The following is a 23,872-nucleotide window of genomic DNA, read 5'->3' as shown; positions in this document are numbered from 1 at the left end:
CAGCCAACATTGTATTTAAAGTGGCGATGACCAAACAGCTTCCCTGTTAAAAACTAGAACTAAAGTAGGATGCTATTGGATGCCCATATTCATCATTATCATTCCTCCTCGATCTGGATAACACACACAAATAGAGGTATAGTTCATCGATAGAAACAACATATCTTGAATTATAGACAACGAAACCTATGTATCTAGAAATCTCTGAAGAAGCAAAGGAAAAGCCGTTAGAATTAATGTAATTTAGAAGAGCAGTTACATAGTGGGGAAATAAAATTTAATAGTGTTTTCATATGTCAGTGATAATTAGGTAATTATAAAATGGATGAAAAGAAATTTTTTAGCAATGGCAATAAAAATATAAACTGTTCAGAATAATCCTAATAGAAAACATCTTGGACCTACTGGAAGAAAAAGATAAGACTTTGCTACAATATACAGTACAAGTTTTAAATAAATAAGCAAGTGTTCTACGTGGTAGGAAAACGTGAATACTGTGATAGAGACGTCAGCTCTCCAAATCAGTGTGCAGCTCGTATCTCTTTTCAAAACACCGGCGAGAGCTAGGAAGGAAGCTCATGGCTGATCGTCAAGTTCATTGGAAGAGTAAGGACGTGAACATCGGTATGGAAGAAAAGATAAAGAAGAGCGATGAAAAATGAATGGAAATAAAAATGTTACTTTTTCGGAAACATTTCTTTAACGAGGAATATACATACACGCCGTTCCTCGAGTTCCATCTGTGAACATTCTGCCACACCGGGTTTATCATTCTCGTTTACTGTACACACATACACATGCACACGCTTGCACATGCATTGTTATAAAAGTATGAAAAATAAACTTTTTATAGCAGAAAAAATTTTAAATATAGTTTGAAGGAAAAAAATCAAAATAAATAAATAAAGGTGATTTGATTTTATTTTGGGGAGGGGGAGGTGGCAAGGCAACCCTTGATTGACCTCACAGATTGCAAGGACCTCGTCAGCTTACGATCCCTTATTTTTTTTATTTTTTATGCCTGCAGTACCCGGTTTTCCTAGGTGGTCTCCCATCTAAGTACTAACCAGGCCCAACCCTGCTTAGCTTCCGAGATCAGACGGGATCGGGCTTGTTCAGCGTGGCATGGCCATAGACAAATAGAAGTGATTTTGAATTTCCAGCTCTGAGGGAGAGCGAGCAAAAGGTACTGGGCGCCCGGCCTAGCGAGCGGCTTCCTCGGAGAGCTGCAGGGAGGGAGGCTCAGGTGCTGCTGGATGAGACGCGAAGCGGGAGCAACGTTGGGAGCCTCTCGGCCCTCCCCCTCCTCTTCCTCCTCAGGGCGACTTGGTGAGAAGGCCTACTGCGTCCAAATTTGAACTAGAAAATAACATACTACCGTATGTTCACCAAAGAGGAAAAAATTATCTGTTTTCAGTCTTGTGTTTCAGAAAACACACAGCTGTGTGACTTCCTAATTTATTATTTTCCCAACTGCCTCCAGACAGCTCCCAGCTTGTTTCTTCTTTCCTACCTAACCCCTGGCTACTACAGATAGGCTAACTTTAACCAGTTCAGAGCATGGGCTCCGGTGGGGACACATAGAGGTCAGTAAACCGCTCCTCTGAAGATGCCTCCTGCCTAGGCAGGTGAGCCCAGCCACTAGGGCCTAAAAAGGAGCCAGGTCCCCTGGGATGGCTGCCGTAAGCTAGGAAGTCAAGCCGTGAGCCCCTTGCAGGTCAGTGCCAGCCGCCCGCGTGTCTCTGGAGTGTGGTCATTCCCTGCCTCTAGGGAGTGGGACACAGTGCTGGATCTCAGCAAATAAGCCCGCTGTGGCTTCCCTTAACTCGGCTTTCCAAGGGTTTTGGCCAGAAGAACAGATTGCATCTGTGGCCTAAGCATCTTTAGAAGTGTGAATCACTTCTCTCCACCCGCCCCCCCCCGCAGAGAAGCTATTTTGAGGTTTGTAATTGCATATTTCTATGTTGTCTTTTCATAGCGCGAGTAAGGAGAAGGACTTGCATTTTGTAAAACAGAAATCTGCCCGTTTCTGTGCTCTTCTGTCTTGTGTCACCCGGGCCACTGATTCCTGAGCATGGCTGTGCGTCAGATTGACTTGGGGGAGTTCTGTGACACATAAGTCCCTGCATTGGAATCCAGAAATCAGCACATTCGAGAAACCCTCCAGGTCATTCCTAAGCAGACCGGCTGCCCACCCAAACCCCCCACTACGTTTGGGAGTCTCTGTTGAACCCCACGGCCTCCGCCATGGTAGTGTAGAGCACGGTTAAGTGGGTGTGATGATGGAGTGCTAAGAGCTCTAGATTGGACATCAGAAGACCTGGATTATGGTCCGATGTCCACCACCGAGCAGCTCTAGACAAGCCCCTTGTCCCGTGTGGTCCTCAGCTCTTTTGCTGTAAAACACTGTCATTTCCCATGACCGCCCGCCTCAAAGCTGCTGTACCCAGTATGGGGCTTCTGACCACTAACTTGATTACGAAGGATTTTGCCATCATAAGTTCTTGAGCAACAAGTGTAAAACCTAGACTAGGACTGGATTCTGGGCAGGAGAACTGTGAGGTGCCTGGCGACCTCGTTGGGAGGTGCTTCTAACGCTTAGGCGACCTGGCAGGACAGACTGAGGGACTAGTTTTCTCCTATGCAGATAATACGACTACTTTTCTCTTTTGAATATTAAATATAGTTCAATGTGCTTTTCTCACTATGATTTTTCGTGTTCTTTGAAACATCAACTTAATTGCCAGCAAAGAGTCCTTTGAGAATTATGAAACCTTAATTTTGCCAGAACAGAGCAAGGAAACGGAAAAAAGAAAAGTCCCTCTCACTCCGTTCTTCCCGGCTTCGTGAGTTTCATCCCATCTTCTCCTACCCCTGTGGCCTCCCGGCCAGGCTGGCTGACTTTGCCCTCCGCAGTGCGGCGGGCCTGCCGGGGACAGAAGCAGCCACCTGACCCACCTTTAGTTAGAAACAAGGCTGTTGAAATCATCCTGAAACTTGAAGGAAGAAACCAGCTGAATACGAATGCCGCCAAACATTTCTGCAGGTCACACCTGTCTCTGCCCCGAGAAGCCCAGCACTAATGGCTCTTGGGCTTTTATTGGCTATTTAATAGGTTGAGAAATTGCTTTTTACTGGAGCCCATAAGATAAGACAAAATCTTACAGAAACACACAGACTTATTTTCCCATCCCCACCTGTCCGGGTCAGAACTAATCCTGCTGCTTTTCTATGTCATTAACGTCATCAGGGGAAAACCCAAAGGTAAAGCCTCCGGGGGTTGACTGTTTTGATCACTTAAAGAAGGTTTGGATTAGAGGCTACCTTAATGTATATATTTTAACAAAATTTCCTATTTGATTTTATTATAAAAATGAGCTAATATCACGTATATTACTTTGTGACCTGATTCTTTTCACCTAATGTATCACAGACTTCTTTCCTTTAGTAAATTGATTCATTTGCTATTTATTCAGACTTTTAATAGTTGCACAGTGTAACCACAATATGTATTGTGATTATAGATATATATAGTATCCCACTGTATCAAAATATGGGTCTCTTATCGACAGATATTTGCACTGTTTACAGATTTTTGTCTTTATAAAGGGCACCAGGATGGACATTTGCTCAGTCGAAACATTTAATGTCTTAGCAGCAGGGCTGTAGCAGCGAAATGAAGCCGAATACTATTTCTCTCCTTAAGTCGCATATATTTTACTTGGGGAAAAACAGACAATAAACAAATAAAGAAGGATTTCACATGCTTAAAAATGCCATGGAGAAAAGTCAAGCAGGAAAGGAAGGATGTCTGACCTTGCCACGCTAAGAAGATGACGTTGACCAAAAATATGAATGAAATGAGGGAAATGGGCCGAGAAAGTACCTGGACGAGAGTTTTCCCAAAAGATGGGATAGCAGTTAAAGGCCCTGAGTCCAGAGCGTCCAGCACGGGATGGAAGGGCGAGGAGGCCAGTGTGGCAGGGAGCGACAACCAGGGAAAGGCCGGTGGAGGCAAGATGGACTGGAGGGCGCAGAGACTCCACAGGCCCTCATCGGCCATTCTGACAAGTGTGGCTTTTCCCGTGAGGGAAAACAGAAATCACGGCATGGATTGCGCGTGTGTGTGACGTGACGTGACTTACAGTTTGAAGAACTGTTTGGCTGACGCGTTGAGTTTAGACTGCAGGAGAGAGCACGTTTATACACTCTACTACCATGAGCAGGTTCAGAGAAAATGGTATCTTGACCTAGGGCATTAGCAGCTGGGTACTGAAAAGTAGCTGGATTTCAGATATGTATAGTATATGCACTTTCTTCCAGAGGAGGAAAAAGAAACACTGTATTTTTTCCTATTTCTAATTTTTTAAATTAAAATATAGTTAACATGCAATAGTATATTAGTTTCAAGTATACAACATAGTCATTCAACATTTATATACCTAACGGGGTGATCACCACGACAAGTCTAGTAACCATTGTAAAGGCAGAGCCAACGGAGTTTCTCAGTAGATTGGATGTGGGGTAGTGCATAAAAAGAGGGGTCAGCGTGGACCAATAGAAGCAGGGAGTTGTCTCTGAGGTCGACGGAGGGCATAGAAGATCAGCAGTTCTGACTTGGATATGTGAATCTTGAGACGCCTTTTAGACATCCAGATAAAGATGCTGGTTTTGGAGCTGGATGCACACATCTGGAGTTCGGGGGTGGTCCTGCGCTGGAGATTTAACTGGGTATCATCAGCGTATAGACAGTCTTTAAAGCTGTGAGACTGGATGAGAACTTTGAAGGGGCATCAGGATGGAGCACCCCAAAAGTTAAAGGTTGGGGAGAAGAGGAGGAACCAGGAGAGAAATTGTAGGAACTTAAGACGAGAACCCAGAGAAAGTTCAGTTAAAGGTGGAGGAGGGATTGCCCATGGGAGATGCTGCCGATCATGGAGTTCATGAGGCTCGAGAATCAAGTATTGATTTTAGCAACGCGGCAGTCAGGGGTGACCTGGCCAAGAGCGGTTTCTGTGGGGTGGTGGGGAAGAGAGCCTGACTGCGTGGGCCAACAGCAAGCGAGCGCAGAGGGATTGGCACAGAGAGCGTGGTGAAGGCTGCTCAGCGTGGTCTCAGGATCGCTGTGATGATATAGTGCCAAGTCGGCTTTTAGAGACTTTTATAGTAGATTGGCATGGCCATGGCATTCAAGCTCAGGATCATTTTTCTAGTAATTATCTTTTATTTTATTTTTGAAGAATGTCTGTCTTTAGACAACGGATTAGAAATGAAAACAAACTTGTCCTTGACCATACATAATTTCAGAGGTATTTGTATAGATGACCGTTTAGAGGGGTTTTGCTTTATAGAGGAGCAGAAAAAATAAAGTGAAAGCTGGGGGCAGTTACAGTCAAGTGGGATTTTTTTTAAATGGTGGGAGAATTTAATGTCTACCAATGAATCCTAAATCAAACAGTACATACTTTTAGTATTTTTTTAATCCAAAGTAACATAAGCTCATTGCTGAAAATTTTTTAATGTGGAAAATAACTAATAATCATCCATTATCTTACCACTAAGATAGAACGATATCTGTATATTCTATTAAAATGAGATTAAACTATATTATTTAAAATATTCTATTATTTCTCTCTTCCTATAATAATAAACATAAAATTATATCATGATTTAATGTCTACTTAATATTTCATTGTGTGGCTCAACTATAATTAATCTGACCAGGCTCTTACTGTAATATTTAGGGATATTACTGTTTTTAGTACAAATAGCACTGTGATAGCTAGCCTTGTAATTCCATCTGATGAATTCCTGAGAATTAATTCTTAAAGTTTTGTGTCAAATGGTCTGAGATTTTTAAACTTTTTATTTCTTTCTAAAATTTACCTTTGAAAGGCTGAAGCGTTTACACTCCACTGAACTGTCTCATAGATTAAGGTAAAAGGTTTAATTAACACAGTTTTCTGAACTATGGAAAAAATTGGGAGCACAGGAAGAAACTAATTGAAACTGTGGGATCTGGGGTGATCATATGTATAGAAAGATGTTCCCGTAGATAGACACATACCTAATAGATATAGACATAATAGAGATTTATACATCAAGGTATGTTATATATTTATCCTGTGACTTCCATGAGCTCTGGGTACTTTTGCCATGTGGGCCCCTTCTTCTATAAAATGGTATTAAAATTTATATTTTCTGACTGCATCGTTATAAAGATGAATATAATCCAGGCTGGATTCATTATTATATGTTCATTATTATCTTATTTATGGTTTTCTTCCAATTTTAAAAGCAAGGAAGATGAAAACATTTTCACGGGCTTCTATAAGTAGCCTGGGTCCTCAGAACCGTGCCTGCCAATCCCCATGGATGAGCCAGCCCTAATTATGTTTCTCTCTGCTTTTAACGTTTTAAATAATGAACAGGTATTACTTCTGGCAAAAAGTAGAAGAGAAAAATACCAGACTAAATGTATGAATATCCATGGTCCCTAAGTAGGTTTCTTTCACTTTCTCCCCAGAGGAAGGAGATACATTACTCTTTTCTCGTGTGCTCCATCCCATCTCCTCCCTGGCCCTGGGCTATAGCAGAAGGCTTGGCCCCTGACGTAAAGAAAAAGTAAAAGATAAAAAGCGTCGTAGCTTCCCCTGCAAACTCGCTGCTACTCACCATTCATCCAGTTGTCCGCTGTGAAACCCGATGTCATCGTCAGTCACGGCCTCGCGTCCACAGCCAGTCAATGACCGAGTCCTGTCAAGTCAGCACCTATGGTTTCCTTTTATTTTAAATTGAGATGCGATTGACATGACATTGAACTTGTTTTAGGTATACAACATAGTGATTTGGAAAGGGAAGCTGATATATGTATATACTGCAAAATAGAGTACATTTAGTTCATATCTATTACCTCACACAGTTACAAATTTGAGTGTGTGATGAGAACTTTTCAGATCTACTCTCTTAGCAGCTTTCAGTATTGTTAGGTAGAGTCACCATGCTGTACATTACATCCCCAGGACTTGAACCGTCTTGCAGACTCACTGGAAGTCTGTGCCTTTCAACCACTGAAGACGTCTCTGTCTCCTGACTTTTCTGTCTCCACCGCCATCGCCCTAATTCAGATCACCGTGTTCCGGACTCCACACCCACCCACTCTAACCCATCCCGGTCCCACCCTGCAGCCAGGGCTCTGTCGAAGGCCTCGATCAGATCTGTTTACTCTGATCCATTAAGATGAGATGGCTCCTGTTTCCTCTCAGGGTCAAGTGCAAACTTCTTTTCACCACCCCCACGCTCCACAAATCCTAACGCGACGTGCCGCCTTTCCCCGCTGGACGTTTGGACGCACTGGCTCCTCACCCTGGAACACTCACCCTGCATTCCTCACTGTCACCACCTCACGCTCAGCCTTCAGCCCCCGCTCGCTGCCAGCTCCCTTCTACAGGGCCAGGCTTGGCCCCCGACTCCCCCCACCGAGGCACGACTCGCTTGCTCCACGGCACACTACACGGACAGGACACATGCGCTTATCTGTCTTTGCGCATTTTCTCCCTCCAGCTCCATCTGCTTCGTAATTAGTGTCAGTTCCATCCAGATTCTTGTATAAGGCTGTCTGTCCATCAATCCAGGACGAATGAGAAGCTTGGAGAAGCTGCATGGAAGGTAGCTAGCAGGTGCCTTAGAGAACTGGATAGACGATAGCTTTGTTATAAAGTTGAATCCACTGGCTCTGTGGCTGTCACTTACACAGTTAGTAGCCAATAAAACTCTCAGTCAGGACAAGCAATGCCATGTGAGATGAAAGAAGGCAGTGGGATGGGTCTTGGCCACAGTGTCTGACACACAGGAAGGTCTCAGCAGGTACCGCCTGTCACCATCATCTGAATGGAGGCAGCACTGGTAACCTGACCCACCAGGGTCTGCTCTCCTCCGCTGGGACCTACCTATTGAGTCGTCGGGCAACTCGAGGCCAAAACGTGTCACTGTAGTCACATGGAAGTCAGGATCCAGCAGGTGAATCCTGCTATTGCTAGACTCTCACCAGTGTCACACAAACTCTTTCTGTGACAGTGGAGTCCAAGTCTCTTCGCTGATCCAGGTTTTGAGGAAAGTCGGAATCATAGCCAGTAACACTTATTGACTTATTTTCTCTGCCTCCCAGGTTGGGTTTGCAGGTAATACGGGAACAAATTAAAACCAAAAAAATTTTAACGAAACCAAAATTAACAACCTTTCTGGCTGTTGACCCATTTTGCTTCTCTCTTAGGACACTGGTTGTCATGGCTGATGAAATGGTAAGAAAGGGATCCTTGGACTTTTTAAAAAATTTACCAGTTCCTACGCCATGTAGTTGCCTGCGTTTATGCTTAAGATGATAACATAATTGCTGTCGTTTTTGAATATTCTTTTTGAGTCATGACCTTGAGTCATTTGGTTTCTAACTTTGAATAGTTCGTGAGATGTAGTTGTAGGCATTTTATCTCAAAAAATAGAGAAAAATATGTCTGAAAGGAGACAGTCAAGTAGATTTCTCTCAAAGTAATTACGAAAAGTGACTCATCAGGGGTAACGAAATCGCTTTAGTGAATTTTGAATAGCGTTTTAAATATTGGAATAAAATAATTTTTAGAGTGCTTCACGAATAGCAAAGGCAAGTGTTTCCTTAGTTTTCCATTCATCAGCGTGCATGCTGAGAGACAGTACAGCACGTATTTGTTTTGAAGGTCACAGCTGAAGAAGTTTAAAAGCCCTGCCTCTCCTGCGCCATCATAAGGCAATTCACCTTGACTACTTACTCAGTAGGGCATGCATTACAAGTTTTTTGATGCAAACGCGTCATTCCATCAGAGCTCATCTTAAGGGGTGAGTCAGTCGCTTGCCACACAGCCATACAAGTGAGGCCCATCATCATCGACATTTCTCCTGCATGACTCCTGTTTACATCTTTTCTCTCGGTACTGGCCACTGGTTCTTACTGATAGCCTCGAATTTCCCTGCTTGTTCCTCTTAGGAGGGCTAAGGTTAGATTAGAAAGTAAGAATTGTCTATGTGACATTTCCTATGTGTACATAAGAGGGAGCCACAAGACACGTCTTTAAAGGAAAGGACAGTGTCAGTTCTTTGTATCAAAAATGACTAGAGCTTTAAAACAACCTTTGCGTTTCTGATATATTTCAGTGTTTCACCCGTGTCTTATCTGCAAAAAAAATATTCTGTTTTAAATAATTCCAAATGATGGAAAGCCATCAACCACCATCTATGTAAAAAGCCTGTATCTAAAACCTGAGCAGAGATATCTGATTAAATGATAAATGCCCTTCATGTCTTCTGGACCCCTTCACACCCAATTTAGGGCCTGAGAAACAATTTTGAGGTCCGGACTAATAAGAAAATCTTTGAATAGTCTTTGTTCCCACTCAAGCCTGGGGCTGTGGAACGCCTCCTATTGCTTCAGGCTTTAAAGACTCCAAAACCTGGCCTTTGTCTGCTTTCCTATCCATACTTTCTATATAACTCAAAAAAAAAAAATGCCCCCTACATGGGGGTTTGGGGGGCTGGGAGAATGGGGTGAAGGGTTAAAGAAATACAAATTAATAGTTGATAGATGGTCACAGGCAGAGGGAATGCAGTCAGCAGTAATACGTTGGCTATGTGGAAAACCAGAAGAGAGAAGAAGCAATTAGGGGGATCGTTTTATTAACTATATAAACATCTGACCAATGTACTGCATACTTGAAACTAATTAAAAAAAAAAAAGCCCTAAAACAAAACAAAACAAAACAAAACAAAAAATGTCCCCAAACTACCCACCCAACCAGTTCGCACCGTGCTTAGATCTGACCCATTCGAGGTCCCTAAACAAGTCGAACTGTCTCGTTTGGCCTTTGGCTTCTTGGGATTCCCTCCCACAGGTGCCTTTGTTCCAATGTCAACCTAACATCTGTTGCCCACATTCTTGCCACAGACCCTTTGGGGACTCTCTCGACTAATTCAAATTTTTCATGCTTCTGCTGAGTACCTCCCACGTGCCAAGGACAGTGCCCGGGCATGTCCACAAAGAAGATGTGATTCACACCTTTGTCACCTTCCTGAGAACCCAGCTCACAGAATTATTAGATAGATATCTGTTGAGCATCTACAATGTCCCACACCTTGTGCTAGGCTCTGGGACTTTACGAAGATAATCTAAAAGTCAATTGTGGAATTATCCGTAGGCTCCTCATCAACTTATATTCTAGCACAAGTACAGCCAAATGAATTAAATTATTGAGACACATAAGAACATCTCCAAGCATCATTTAAAGCTGTTCAGTGAAGAGGCATTCTATAGAAATAAGAGAAAAGACTAATAAGGCTGTTTTCCCTATAGTAATCCTGTGATTTCTATTACTGTTTAGACAAGAGATATTTTATAGCGTATATTTTATTTCTAAATCTCTTTTATTATATTATAGGTATTGGAGAGGATCAGCATTTTTATTTTTTTAAATAAATGATCACATAATAATTGCCCTTGATTTTTCTGTCATTTCTCTACCAAATAAAGAGAAAAAAACATATAAAACTCAGCATCATATCACATATATATGTGTATATATATTAAGATTTAAAATCAACACATTAAAAATCAAGATTACAAAACAATACACATTCATTTTTGAAATTTTAGAAATGAGAAAGATGTTTAAAGAAGAAAATTAAAGCCATTCCATATTCTGCCGCCCTCAGAAAATAGTTATACACGTAGTGGCGTATTTCCTTTTGCGCTCTACTATGTCTATATCTGTATGCTCACGTTACCTCTATCTGTACATCTGTTTACATATACATGCGTGTATTAAAAATGTGGGGTCGCACTGCAGATCAGGAATCCTGGTTTTCTCTTCACTCGAAATTATCGCATCTATCACATCTTTCTATGTCTTAAGATATCCTTCAAGGATATCGTCTTTTATGACTAGCTAGTATTCCATTGTGTAGCTAGATCATAATTTAGGTAATTTAGGTAATAGATGTGTGTGTGTGTGTGTGTGTGTGTATATATATAACTTACATATATATGTATATATATATGTAAGTTATATATATATATATAACTTACATATATATATATTATATATATATATATATATGTAAGTTTTTCCTAATTTTCACTATTATAAACACCTCGGGGATGATTATCTTTGCAGATAAATCTTGCATTCATCTTTAATACTTAGAATAAATTCCTAGAAGTGGAATTGCTCGTCCTGTACACCCTTACGGTCTGGATACCTAATGCCAAACTACCCTCCGATAAGGTTATCTCGGTGTTTGTGTCCCTCTCGGTCGAATGTCGGCGGGTACCTGTCCACCACGGTAGATGTCGTCCTTAAAAGAACAGCACCAAGAAACCTCGTCGTTAACATCAGAAATCAAATATTGTCTTATTCTTGGCAATTTTATGAGCAAGTTAAACATTTTTGACATATGTATTGACCACTTATGTTTTGTGTATCAACATGATTGCTTTTATTCTAATTATGTGAGAATTACACATGCCTTATATTGTATGAATAAGATAAACCAGTGGCATTATCAGGTGGCACATGTTTTTGATATAGGGACTCGGAAGATTGATTCTTTGAAACAATGATAATAGATGATTCTAATTGGGAACATATATAGGGTGATGATTTTACTTAGACATTTCAGATTGTTTTAAAAATATTAAAATAGAGGAGCTGTATATTGACTCGTATTCTTAAGTAACAATTAAGTTGTGGTGCCCGAGCTCCTAAATTGTCAGAGGGGACACTTTAAAAAGGCTGTTTTTCAGACTCTTTAACCACTTTTGAGACCACACTTCCCTTTATCAAGTTCCCAAAAGCCTATGGTGTAGTTTGGGTAGTAATTTATTTTTTAAGCATTTAGATTCGTTTTAATACTTTTATTTAAAGAGTAGCACGTGATACTATAAAGTACTTTAAATTGAATGCCCCGTTTTTATCCTCACTTTGTTTCTTCCTGAGTCCCAGCTGTTGGTAATAACTCTGACTTGATGGGCTCTCCTAGTCCTTTTCATTGCATATACTGTTATATCGTGTGTGTGTGTGTGTGTGTGTGTGTGTGTGTAGAGAGAGAGAGAGAGAGAGAGAGAGAGACAGAGACAGAGAGAGAGACAGAGAGAGAGGGAGGGAGAGAGATTATAGAATTCATTATTTTTAATGACTGGATAATATTCCAGCATTATGTCTGACCTAAGATAGTGCTTGAAATGTGAGTGTAAACAGGTTGGGTTTACCTGTAGGGAGTGTGTTCATTTTAATGTGGAGAAATTGAAGGGCCTGGGAGATGGTCTTTTTTGGCTAATATTAGTAGAGAAGATATTAAAGAATGAGTTTTTTTTTTCTTTTTAAGTTGTCCTAAATAAAGGAAGATGATATCGAGCGTAGTTGTCCACTTTACTTGCTAAATTTATTTAAATTTTGTGGCCTAATTAAATTTGGGGGAAGGGAGTAATAGTCTGAATGCACACCATCGAAAGCTCTCTCTGGAATTTGAATCAAAACATCAAAAATTGATTCTGTTCTTGAACAACAATCCCACTCAAGACTCTGAAATACAGTTATGAAATCTTGTGCTAGTTTCTTCTTGAGAGCGTGAAGCCAGCTTTGGAGAAGACAGAATTTTTTTCCTAGGATCGGGAGTGTGGTGAGGAATATGAGGTATGTGCATGCATGTGGGTAGGAGGGGTGAATGATTCATTCTCTTCTACCTACAATCATATAAATGGAATCGTAGAGTAGGTAGCCTTTTGTGTCTGGCTTCTTTCACTCAATACAACGTTTTTGACAGTCATCTGTGCTGTTTTAATGCCAGATAAGCTTTCTTCCCCTCCACCGCCCCCTCCCCCCACTGCCACCCTTCCCTTTTAAAGTCAGGTTTACTGAGGTATAATTAGCACAGTAAATTTTCCCTTTGTAAGGTGTACAGTTCTTTAGTTTTGATAAATATGTACAGTTGCGTAACCACCACCACAATCAGGCTATAGACTATTCCCATCTCCCCCAAAAGTTTCTCATCAACAATTTCTTTTGCCTTTGACCAGTAGTGATCAAGGAGGGAGAAAATGGTGAAGTTAAATCTAATTTGATTGCCGTAAACCTCTTGATCTATTCAACTTTTAGGATTACATTGATGAGAGTGTCCCCACTCCCGCCCCTTTGCAAATCACGTCGCCATAGAGAAACAGATAGCACGGGTTCTTCTGCACTGAGATTACCACACTTGGCTTAATCCAAGTGTTGTAGCACCACAGGGTAGGCCAGAACCCCCTCCTCTGCCAGCGACAAAGCAACACTGATGTCCATCATTCTGAAATTCATTACTTCATCTTTAACGAGAAGTCCAGAATGACCAGAACTAATTAAGAAAACCTGGCTCGAGAAAACTAGGGGTCACAGGTGACAACAGGAGAGTAAACCTACTTCATTTGCTCAGCACTGTTTCTAATTTACAACTGTTATTCAACTTTGATACTTAAACACAGGTTCTGAACATAACACACACGCGCACACGAAGTTCACCGATGTCCATAGGAGTCAAAAAGGGATGTGGTTTTTAGGGAACTAACCAAGTCGGTAAGCCCTTCTTAGGTCTTATTCCTCTAGGAGACATGAAAAAGAAATAAAGGACAAAAGATGATCGCATCTTCGTAGGAGTTTTTCTCAGCCTACCGTATCCTCTTGAAGTCTGTTTATCATACTTCCGCAAGACGCGGAAGGCTCTTGAAGCCCTGCGAAATGAAGTGACTTACACAGCGTGGCCTCTTCTGCCGTAAAATGATCCCGTGGAGGTGGAATCATGAGGATTTAAAATGATGCTGCTGTGGTCTCCTCTCCTCTACCTCCCTCGATTCCTAGCTTCTTGCCCCCCCCGAGGAATGTCTTCCATGTCTAATCGGATAAGGTGCAGAAAAGAAAATCGCATTTATTTTAAGCTGCAAGTTTAGCCAGATGGGAGCCAGCTGAAGTTTCGTGTGAATGTAATTTGATTTTTTTCCCCATCTCACCATCTCATGTCAAGTTGCCTCTGACAACCGATCAAACTCACGTTTCTAAAAAGCAAATCTAGAATTTAGATATAAATATGCAGAGTGAGCGTGCAAAATTAAGTCACGTTCTCAAAGTTAAAAAGGGTGAAATCGGACTAACTTCACATAAGAACATTTTCAACTTAATGCTGGTGAGACAGCAAAATGACCCATAATTAGATTCCGAAATTCTTCTAATTCATAATTTTTAACAGAGTGAATAGGAACATTCCAGCAAAGTCGATTACTATGTCTGAGATCCTTTTTCTCATTAACTTTTGGTGTAACATTGGATATGGGTTCCATTTGAAATAATTTTCCCAAAGATTGGCCTAAAAATGCTTGTTTTGAAATCAATTAAAAATTTGGGAAATGTGCGATGTGAGACATTAGAAATTTCAGCACCAATTAGCAGTTTAGACTTCTTGGCTGCACTAAATCACAATTCGAGAATTTCTCTTCTAAGGGATTTCCTCGTTTCATGCTTTCAGCTTCCAGGCCTTTCTGCTTGTAGTCACTCTGTTTCCCGTCTATATCCTGGCTTGCAGGCGCTGGGAAGTGATACGGTGAAATTCAGTATTTTCCTGTATCAGTCAGGCCGAGGGTTTCTAATTGCAATGATTTGGATCTAGAAACAGATACTTTTCCTTCCAAATAGATCACTCTTAAGAACAGACCTGGGAAGTATGGGTGAAGCAAGCCTCACCAGGAGGCTCCCCAGGAGGCAGCAGCTAAAACCCTAGAGACCTATGATGGGGTGTCCTAGAGAGAGGTCACTGCAGGACTGCCACTGCCACTTAGAAGGAGAGACCAGGCGTTTGGGGACAAGTGACCCATCAGTCATTTTAAAATGAAGTCCTTAACAGTTTTGTATTTCAGAGTCAGAACTGTTAGTTCGATTCGAACTGCTATTTTATATAACTATTTTGCATTGCCCACCTTTGTATTAAAGATCTATAGCCTTCAAATAATTCGGGAGACCATCTGATGACCTAGGGGACAGAATCATTACTAAGCAATATTTTCTTGAGGGACCCAGACCTCCTAAAGAAATCCTAAAGGGGATTTGTCTAGGGACCCCTCAAGATATCCATTCTTTAGCAAGTACCACCCACCCCCCACTTCGTTAACCAGCCTGAACACTCCCGAGTTTCATTCCTTCAGGGGATATACCAACAGTAGTGCCCTAGCCCATCACTTCTGAAAGTGTAAATATTGTGTCTTGTTAACTTCTGAGCTACCTGTATTGTAACTGCTTTTGTCCTCTTATAAGATTGATTTTCTTATTTATGTTTTACTCAGACAAATGTAAACCATTATATGCCTTAGCGGAGGAGGCCTTGTAGGTATACCACTGAAAAGTGCAATAGGAAGAATTACGGTTGACAAGTGGCATATACACCAGCTCTCACCTGTGACATCACACATGAGTGGTCACAAATCATGTGTTAATGGGTAAAGCACCGAAGCTTGTGGCTGAGTGCTAGATCAAGTGCAGGCACGCCTATCACCAGCATCGTGCGACATGCTAACACGCTTTTCTGAGAGGGAGAGAATGGAACAGAACTTCTCCTCTACAGCTGGGAACCACATAACTGTGCAGCCCGTCTTGTGTCACCCCAGCCTTCATCGAGGGATGGACGAGGCAGGGGGACTTTCATATATGTCAAAGGGAACTAGCTGACCACATCCAGTCCCTCTCCAGTACAATGGACATCTGCCATGGCGATCCGTGGCCTGTTTCTGCCTCTTGGTCTTAGTCCTCTTAGCCCAGCGTTTTGTCTCGAATATTTAAATACAAATTAGTGCGCTACGTACCTCCACTGTCCTGCGTTTGAGATTCTCACAACATCAGGCAGAGGTTGAATTGTTTTATTTGTGAGTGAGAATAACCTGCATAGAGTCTATATCTCAGACGTGTCCTTTTGAGATGTGTGAATGAATCCAATCCAAGGAGAATGTACAGAACGCATTTATCAGCCACATGACCTTCGTCTCCAGAAAACTTCTTAACGTTCACAGAGTTCGTAATGGAGGAAAATTCTGCTTTAAAAAAAAAAAAAAAAAAAACTATGTGAGTTTTCAAAATGTTCCAGGCCAGCACTTTTTATTTCCAGTTTGCCAATTTTCTGATTCCGAAGTTAATAGAGATGACATAGAAGCAAAGATGTTTCGATATTTTAACAATCTGAAGGCATTTCTGAAATCCTCCCCCTTTGACATTTTTTCTTAAACTAAACACTGCTTTTTTTTTTTTCTGATGGTGAAACAGATTCCTATACATAATAGGAAAAAATATAAAATTAAAAATTAGAAAAATCAAATGTATCTTTAAAAATTACCCTGCTGGCCATTGCTAATATCTCTTACTTTCCCGTCAGTCTTTGGTGCATGTGCGTTAAGAAATCTTGCTCTTCAATAAAACCCTGGCAGCTAACACATCTTCCGAAAGCTATAAGGCGCTCAGCGCATGCGTGCGGGCTGGATGCCCTTTTGTACATGTTGATTATTCACCTTCTTTCTTTCTCTTTTGTTTTTTAGTCACCGCATAATAGATATAGTTGATCCCCATTATCTGCAGATTCTGTATTTGGGAATTTGCCTCCTTGCTAACATTTATTTGTAAATCATAATTCAAAATCGATACTCACTCTGCATTTCCTGTCATTCGTGAACATGCCCAGTGGTGAAAAATTTGAGTCACCAATGTGAAGGTTCCCAGCTGAAATCAAAGAAGGCAATACTTGGCTTTCTGGTTTCAGCTATCATACTATAAACAAGTGTCCTTTTCGTGGCCTAACTGGTACTAGATTTTTCACAGTTTTTTCTTGTGCTTTGTGTTGGTTATTTTGCTCTTTTAAATGGCCCCCAAGCGTAGCATGGAAGTGCTTTTGAAACAAGCTGTGATGGGACTTAGAAAATCGTATGTTAGATAAGCATCATTCCGCTATGAGGTATAGCGCTGTTGGCTGTGAATCTAATATTAATGAAGCAACAAAATATATTAAATAAAGTGTATTTAAACACACATATAACAAAGTTATATATTTATTGGTTGCCAAAAATGTGACCAGAGGCTCGCAGGATGCTAGCTGAGTAGTACCCCTAGGAGCAAATGGTTCATAAAACATAACTATATTTATGAGATATTACCTCAAATAACAAGAATCAATAGTATTTTAAACCCCAGTGTAGTCAGAACTGGCAAAAAATCAGTTACACTAATAAATTAATAAAGTATCTTCTATGCCAAGATCTCTGGGTCACAGGCCCTTGGGCTTTTCCATGAAAGGAATACCGAAATCAGGTTGATTTGTTCTGATAAAGATAATCCTCTGTTTTCAGACAATAAAGATGTCTGTGATCAGCAAATATACCTCTAAGAATGCTTTTAAAATTTTTTTGAAGAGTCTCAGTTACTTTTTTTTAATTAAAATTGTCGGGGTGACATTGGTTCATAAAATCCAGTAAGTTTTAAGCTTACAGTTCAACAATACATCATGTGTATATTACACCATGCGTTCACCACCCAAAGTTAAATTTCCTTCCATCAGTCACCAAATACTTGATGTTCTTTTCAATTGATGGGACATCTCACTACCATTTGATGGAAATGTTTACTTTTGGAGCATCATATATGCAGATGGGTGTTTGGGCTGCCCGCCATCCCTCAGAAGTCAGGAACATGTACAAATTTAAGAGCTTTATCTAAAAACGGTGGATGACATCTTGTAGAATACACAGATCCTGATTTTTGTGATCCTCTTACATTCTGACAAAGTTTGCCTCAAAATACTTGTGAAAAATTTTTTCCACCCCTAAAATGGCTCAGATGGGGAATTTATGCCCAAGTCCTTTTTACTGGTATTGCTGTCCAATCAGTTGACAGTTTTCTTGCAGGTTATTGTAACCGACTAGTGTTATAATTACTGGGTAATGCACGTGGATTTTCAAGTATCAGAGTAAATCACAAATGTGTTGCCTTCCAGTTTATTTTTAAAATTAAGTTTTGCTCGACCCTAAAATTGCTATAAGTCCTTGAGTCCAGTTTTCTCAGTCTCAGTAGCTCACCAACCTGAAGCCATGGTGCCTTTTTTCAGAAGATGACCAGAAGGCGCGGGTGCTGAGTACCGTGGGACACCCCAGTGTCTGCATCCGAGACCTCTGCGTTTGTTTCACTTTGTGCCGAGGGAGATTTCGTTTCACCTAGTTCCTGCCACCGGGCCCTGTCTCTGGGCATAAATGTTTATAGCAATGGACATGCCACACCCAGCGGTGGCTGCAGAGCTTAGCATCCTGCGGGCTGGACTCCGAGTCTTCTTTCAGTGACTCACAGGGTTGATTTGTCCCTTCTTCCCAGATAACCGGAATGCTGCTCAAGGCAAGCAACACTCTTATTCTTGATTTGTTCCTCCTGTTTGCTAGGATTATAGTGCTTTCACTGTCAAAATAGATGCATGTTCAGATCAGAGAACACAAAAGAAAAGCCAGCGGTTCTGTGTAGGCACAGAGAAGGTGGCCCGCTGGGCCTCTCCATGGTTAAGATTACAACAGGGGGATGGGCAGGAAGATTGGAAGGACAAAGGAGTGTAGGGACCTTGGAAGACAGATTGTAATAATGGACCAGAGACTCTAGACAGGAGAAAAAGGACATGGAGGTGGGAGGGGGCTGGTTGTGCTTGAGGTTTTGGTGAGGTTGAAGAACTATAGCAGTTGGAATACTTGAAATAGTTAAGGAGGTAAGACAGGAGTCTGTCTTGAGTATTGGAATTTATTGACCCTGGTGATAGTGAATTTTCTCAGTCCTCTCAGGCGTGACTGTTGAAGGGGACAGCTGACATGTGGAATGAAGGTAGAAGTCATGATGGAGACAAAAAGCGTGACCCTAGTTCTAGGATATTTATGACTAAATAACATGTCCTTTAATGTCTTTGTATGGGTAACCTTTAGACAATGCTGATGTCTGCTGACGATTTTGAAGTTCACGTACTATACTAATTCATTGTACTAATCAGAGAGGAAAAGCAAGAGCACGTCTTATAACTTTTTAAACTTTGTTCAATACTAAGCGCAGAGTCTTTTATTAGCGTCTCTTTAAAAGATTTAGATTCCTTATTGAACCTAAAAATGAGTGCTGGCATAATAAAGAAATCCTAACTGGATTAATATTAGTCAAGGTTTAGTTATTCAGAAAAACTTACTTATTGATTTAAAATGCAATCTTCAGCTAATAAGGTCAGGTAAGAAGGTCAGACTTTGTCCAAGTGTCACCATAATGAATTGACTGACAATCACATGAGACTTGAAACCTTGACCTGCACTCAAGTTGCAGACCCCTGTCACCTTTTCTTTCCTGGGCTTTCATCAAGAACTGGCGTTCATGAGAAATAGTAAGCGTGCATATGGTGCTCCATCTACTGGGTGGATGATACAGTCACATCCCTTGCCTTAGTGTCTAGGGAATAGGTGTCTGTTTATCTTCTTTGATCCCTCTGTAATTCCTGGGCTCGCAGACATGGTCGGTACATGGTCAGGTGGTCGCAGTGTAAGGAAACATCGCTCCCCCTGAGGAACAGCGCGTGGTGAGCTACTGTTGGGAGTGACCCCGGGGTGTCCCCTTGGAGAGAGCTGGCCACTTCGTTAACGTGAAACTCGACCTCACTGTGGCCTCTTCGCTTGGGGCAGTGTTTCCTCATGCTTTAAAGTGGGCTTAATTTTTGTAACTTGATTTACCAGGTCCAGGAGGCGAGCTGCAGTTGCTATGGGAACGGTAGCTGAATTTCCTGGTGTGAGAACATTAACACACCAACAGTGATGCTGGGGTGACATAGGTACATCTTCCTTTCCCTACTTTCATTTTCTTTTCCCTTTCTAGATCAATTATCATTGGGGAAAGGGGAAGAAGGAAGGTTTATCTGATATTAGTGTGTCATAATATTCACCTGGCAAGTTATGATCATGGTAATTACATGTCCAAAGGATGCATGCGTCTAACCTTTACTTCCCACCTTCGGTTGGTGCTAGTTTTGACAGGCTTTCTAATACCATGGAGGCCCTCACAGAAGGAGAGGAAAATGTAGTTCCCCCTCCTACCCCGGGCACCCAGCCTAGTGCCCAGACTGAATAACTGCTTGTTGGATGTAACGTGACTGCAGATATGACAATGAGTTGTGCTCGTTCACATTTCTTGATGGCCATAAGTCATTTCTTCACTAAAATTGAAAGGCCTTTTGGGTTAGCTCTCTATATGCATGGAGACTGTGATCGTCAGAGAAATACTTGCATTGCATTTCTGGGCCACATAATCTTTAGCCTAACATTTGCATATTAATGGATAATTGTAAAACATTATGTAAATTATGCAGGGTGGTGAATATATTATCAAATCAAATGGCCTTTAGGGGTAATTACAGGATGCTGCTATGTCAATTAGGACACTGCGGGTTGTATACTGAACACTTTCCATAGAATGAAATATAACCTGACCAGGGTCTATTTTTATCCAAAGTCATGAGTTGCTTTTCAGTGTGACTTATCATTTTGTTATCAACCTGGGTTGATATTAGTGGTAGAATATTGGGGAGTAAAAGAATAAAATTCCAATTGAAAAATATTAGAACGTGGAAACCTTTAAGGCTGGGAATTTATTTAAGTGTTTGAGTCACAGAGAAAGTCCCATGAGTATTTATATATTCTAATGTACTTATTCTAATGACTTTGTTTCTTTTTTTTTTTATTTTAAAATTATCCATGCTCATAGTCAAATGCCACAGAAAGTACAATGTCCTTAAGTTACGCCATTGCTAAATACTTTATTCTTTTATGGGCTTCATGATCTCCTTGAAGACCACTGATTTGTCACTCTATTCTCCACAAGTTTGACTTAGTGTTTGTTCTGGATATGGCAGCAAGAAAGCATTGAGGAAGGAAGTGAGGGGAGGTGTAGGCTCTGGCTGTGTCCCGTGCTTTGATGGGGTGCCGCCTCTCTACCAATATCTCCTAATAGTAAACAGCAGGTAGCGGACCATCTGGTCTTCATCACCATTTAAAACTGCCCCTTTCCAATCACTTCTCCCTTAAAGCCCCTGTCCTACTTGATTTCATGCAAAATGACCTCCCTCCCCACCATATTCTAAACTTTTCTGGTTCTCTGAGATCTCTGTTCTGCTACTCGGTGAAAACTGAGGGCGAAACATTTTATCCTAAAACAAAACTGGTAGTAGAAGCAGACATCCACTTTCTAAAAACAAAATATAAACAATCGACAAATTTGGAAAATCAAAAACCAGGCATTGACCAAAACAGCCCCTCAGACGTGCACCTGGAAATCGGAGGCTCCCGGGTTAGAAATCATCTGTGCCTGAGTCTCCTCCTCTTCGTTTGTGCATCCGCGGTCCCCAGCCCGTCACCAAGCTGGGCCGGAACCAGGCGACTTGAGCTCTAACCCACACTTCTGAGAAATTAATGCGTTTACTCAATTTAGTTACACTGTGACTTGGAGCCAATGAAATAAAGCCAATGATCTACGAAGCAAGAAAGAGTTGCTGACTGGGGTATTTATGTTTGGCTGGGCGATCGGGGGTCCTGCAGGCCCGCTTCTGCCAGACACAGGGGAAGGAGCTGGGCTTGCTGTGGGCATCTTCGTTGCTTTCTGGGCACCAGGGTTTGAGTCGGGTGCTGAAATCTCCGCTTTGCCTGTGGCTGATTCTGTGACCATGGGAACAAGGACGTATCGAAGCCCCTCTGCACCAGCTTTAAAGGTCTGGGTGACAACACTCTCTCACAGGATTGTCGTGAAGAGCAGAGACCACAGACAGGAACGCCTCTGCGAGCGGGCCTGGTCCTAGCTACGCTCCTGTCCCTGTCCTCTGCCTGCAGGTATCACAGACACCTCGAAAGCGGTGATTGTCAAAACTCAAACGCCACAGACAGCGGGAGGTGTCAGCCTGTACCTGGCCTGGGCAGGTCACTTATTCATCATCCGTGTGCCTTTCCGCCCTTTCCAGCTCAGATTGGTCGTTTGGAGTACCGGGGAACTAATGAGAAAATGAAAGGCATTGTTGTCATAATTGCTCTGGTGCCGTGAGGTCTCATGTGGGAAAAATTGAGAGAGGAAAGGATTAATAAAAGAAAAAGAAAAAGAAGCCGACCTGGAACTAAGCTGTGCTGTCTGGGGCCTCCTTCACGTGACTTCAAAGCCAGTTTCAGACTCGATCTCCTTGCCAGTTGGAAATAATTCCTAATGATTAACGTAATAGCAAATCATTTCTGGGCTCTGGGAGATACTGTCAATGGCGGTACTGAAAAGCAGTGAAACACAGAAACGGCTTCTGCCACGCAGTGAAGGGGGAAACTGTGACAGCTAACGAACAGACCGTAAGATATTGTCTACTGCTCTGATCTAAAAGCTTGACACACATGAAGTTAGTTTTAAACAAAGATAAGTCACCTGATTTTTACAGTGTTCCACATGCGAGTTGCTGATAAATTGACCTAAGCTCGCATTCCTACCTTGAAATAATTTTAACATGTTGCTCATGACAGGGACTGCAAAGGACTGTGGCTCACTGGGTTCTGCGTTTTACAAAACATCTGTCTGTAAAAGCCTCGCACTGATGTGCTAGTTGCCCTAGGCAGGTCAGAATTAGCCTCTTGGGTTCATTAAAAGAATGGATCGCAATGGAGAACACGGAGGAGTTAGGGAAATCGAGCTGTCTCAGGGTGGTTCCCTGGGCACTGGAAGAGACTCTCGCATCCAGCTCTCATCTGAGACTAACCAGGAAGACCTCAGGTACCTCAGGTGACCATAGAGGGAAATCCCAAGCCCACAGGATGCCTCATGGGTAGTGGCAGTAGGCCCTTAGGGAATAACTTCTTCCGCACAGTCCCCCAAGAAGGAATGGGACCTGCCGTGCGTTCCAGAAATCTCTGAGAAATCCTTTTTGGATATGGATGAAATCCAACCACCAACTCCAGACTTTCCAAATAGTTCGCAGTCTTAGAGGAATCCTCTGACCGGGTATTCTCGAATGGGGGTATTGCCCACGGGGAATCAGGGCCTGCAGTTTTCTGGAGTTATCTTCATATGCATTCAACACCTGGAGACTATCCTGGCCCTGGAGAAGCACCCCAAGGGGTCCTGTCTTGAGAGGCTCTGAAGGGGAGGTCACGTCATGCTCTGACAGAAGGAGTTCGGTCCTCGCTGAGCCTGAAAGAGTCTTTCGTGCCCCACCACACACAGCATCGTGTCCCAACAGTCTGATGGAAGCTGAGCAGGATTCCTCTTCCTCACTCTCTTCCCCACCCCCTTTGGTGGGTTTGTCCTCACCCTCCCCCAACCCCCACCATGTGGCAGGAGCATGAAGGGGCAGCTTGGGTGTGCCCTTGAGGACAGAAGGAGGGAGAGCAGCTGCCACATGGCTGCACGCATCTCAGATTTTTAAAGTCAGTTTCAAAATCTATTGTGAAAATGGGATGAACCAGCTTAAAACTCTCCCATAAGAGTAGGAGATTTAAAAAAAAAAAAAAATTGTACCTCTGTTGCTTAGACTTGAGTGATAGCTCCTGGGGGACATTTATATGAAGTCAGCCCCACAGAATCTAAGCAAATGGCAACGAGCGGGGATCTCAGCATAAGGGAGTCCAGGGAGCTGGGGACCGAGGACTCTGCCAGCCTGAGACAGGATTTTCACTGTGCAGCAGCCAGTGACATAGAGCGTGTTTGTGCATGAGTGCCGGTGCGTGTTAAGGTCGCCATCTGTCTTTCGTAGCACTGAAGGACTAACCTTTCTC

General features: G+C 42.1%; 1 protein-coding gene and 1 pseudogene across 3 annotated transcripts in view; one reads left to right on the top strand and one right to left on the bottom strand.

The window, feature by feature from the left end:
* The window catches only part of ELMO1 (engulfment and cell motility 1), a 455,772-nt gene that overhangs the window by 261,132 nt on the left and 170,768 nt on the right, over positions 1-23,872 (top strand). The window lies entirely within an intron of this gene.
* On the bottom strand, positions 1,019-1,137 carry LOC120602682 (uncharacterized; annotated as a pseudogene).

This window comes from Pteropus medius, unplaced genomic scaffold (assembly GCF_902729225.1).
Source record: "Pteropus medius unplaced genomic scaffold, Ma_sr-lr_union100, whole genome shotgun sequence".
In the NCBI taxonomy this organism is placed as follows: Eukaryota; Metazoa; Chordata; class Mammalia; order Chiroptera; family Pteropodidae; genus Pteropus; species Pteropus medius.
This window is presented reverse-complemented; position numbering and strand designations above follow the sequence as displayed.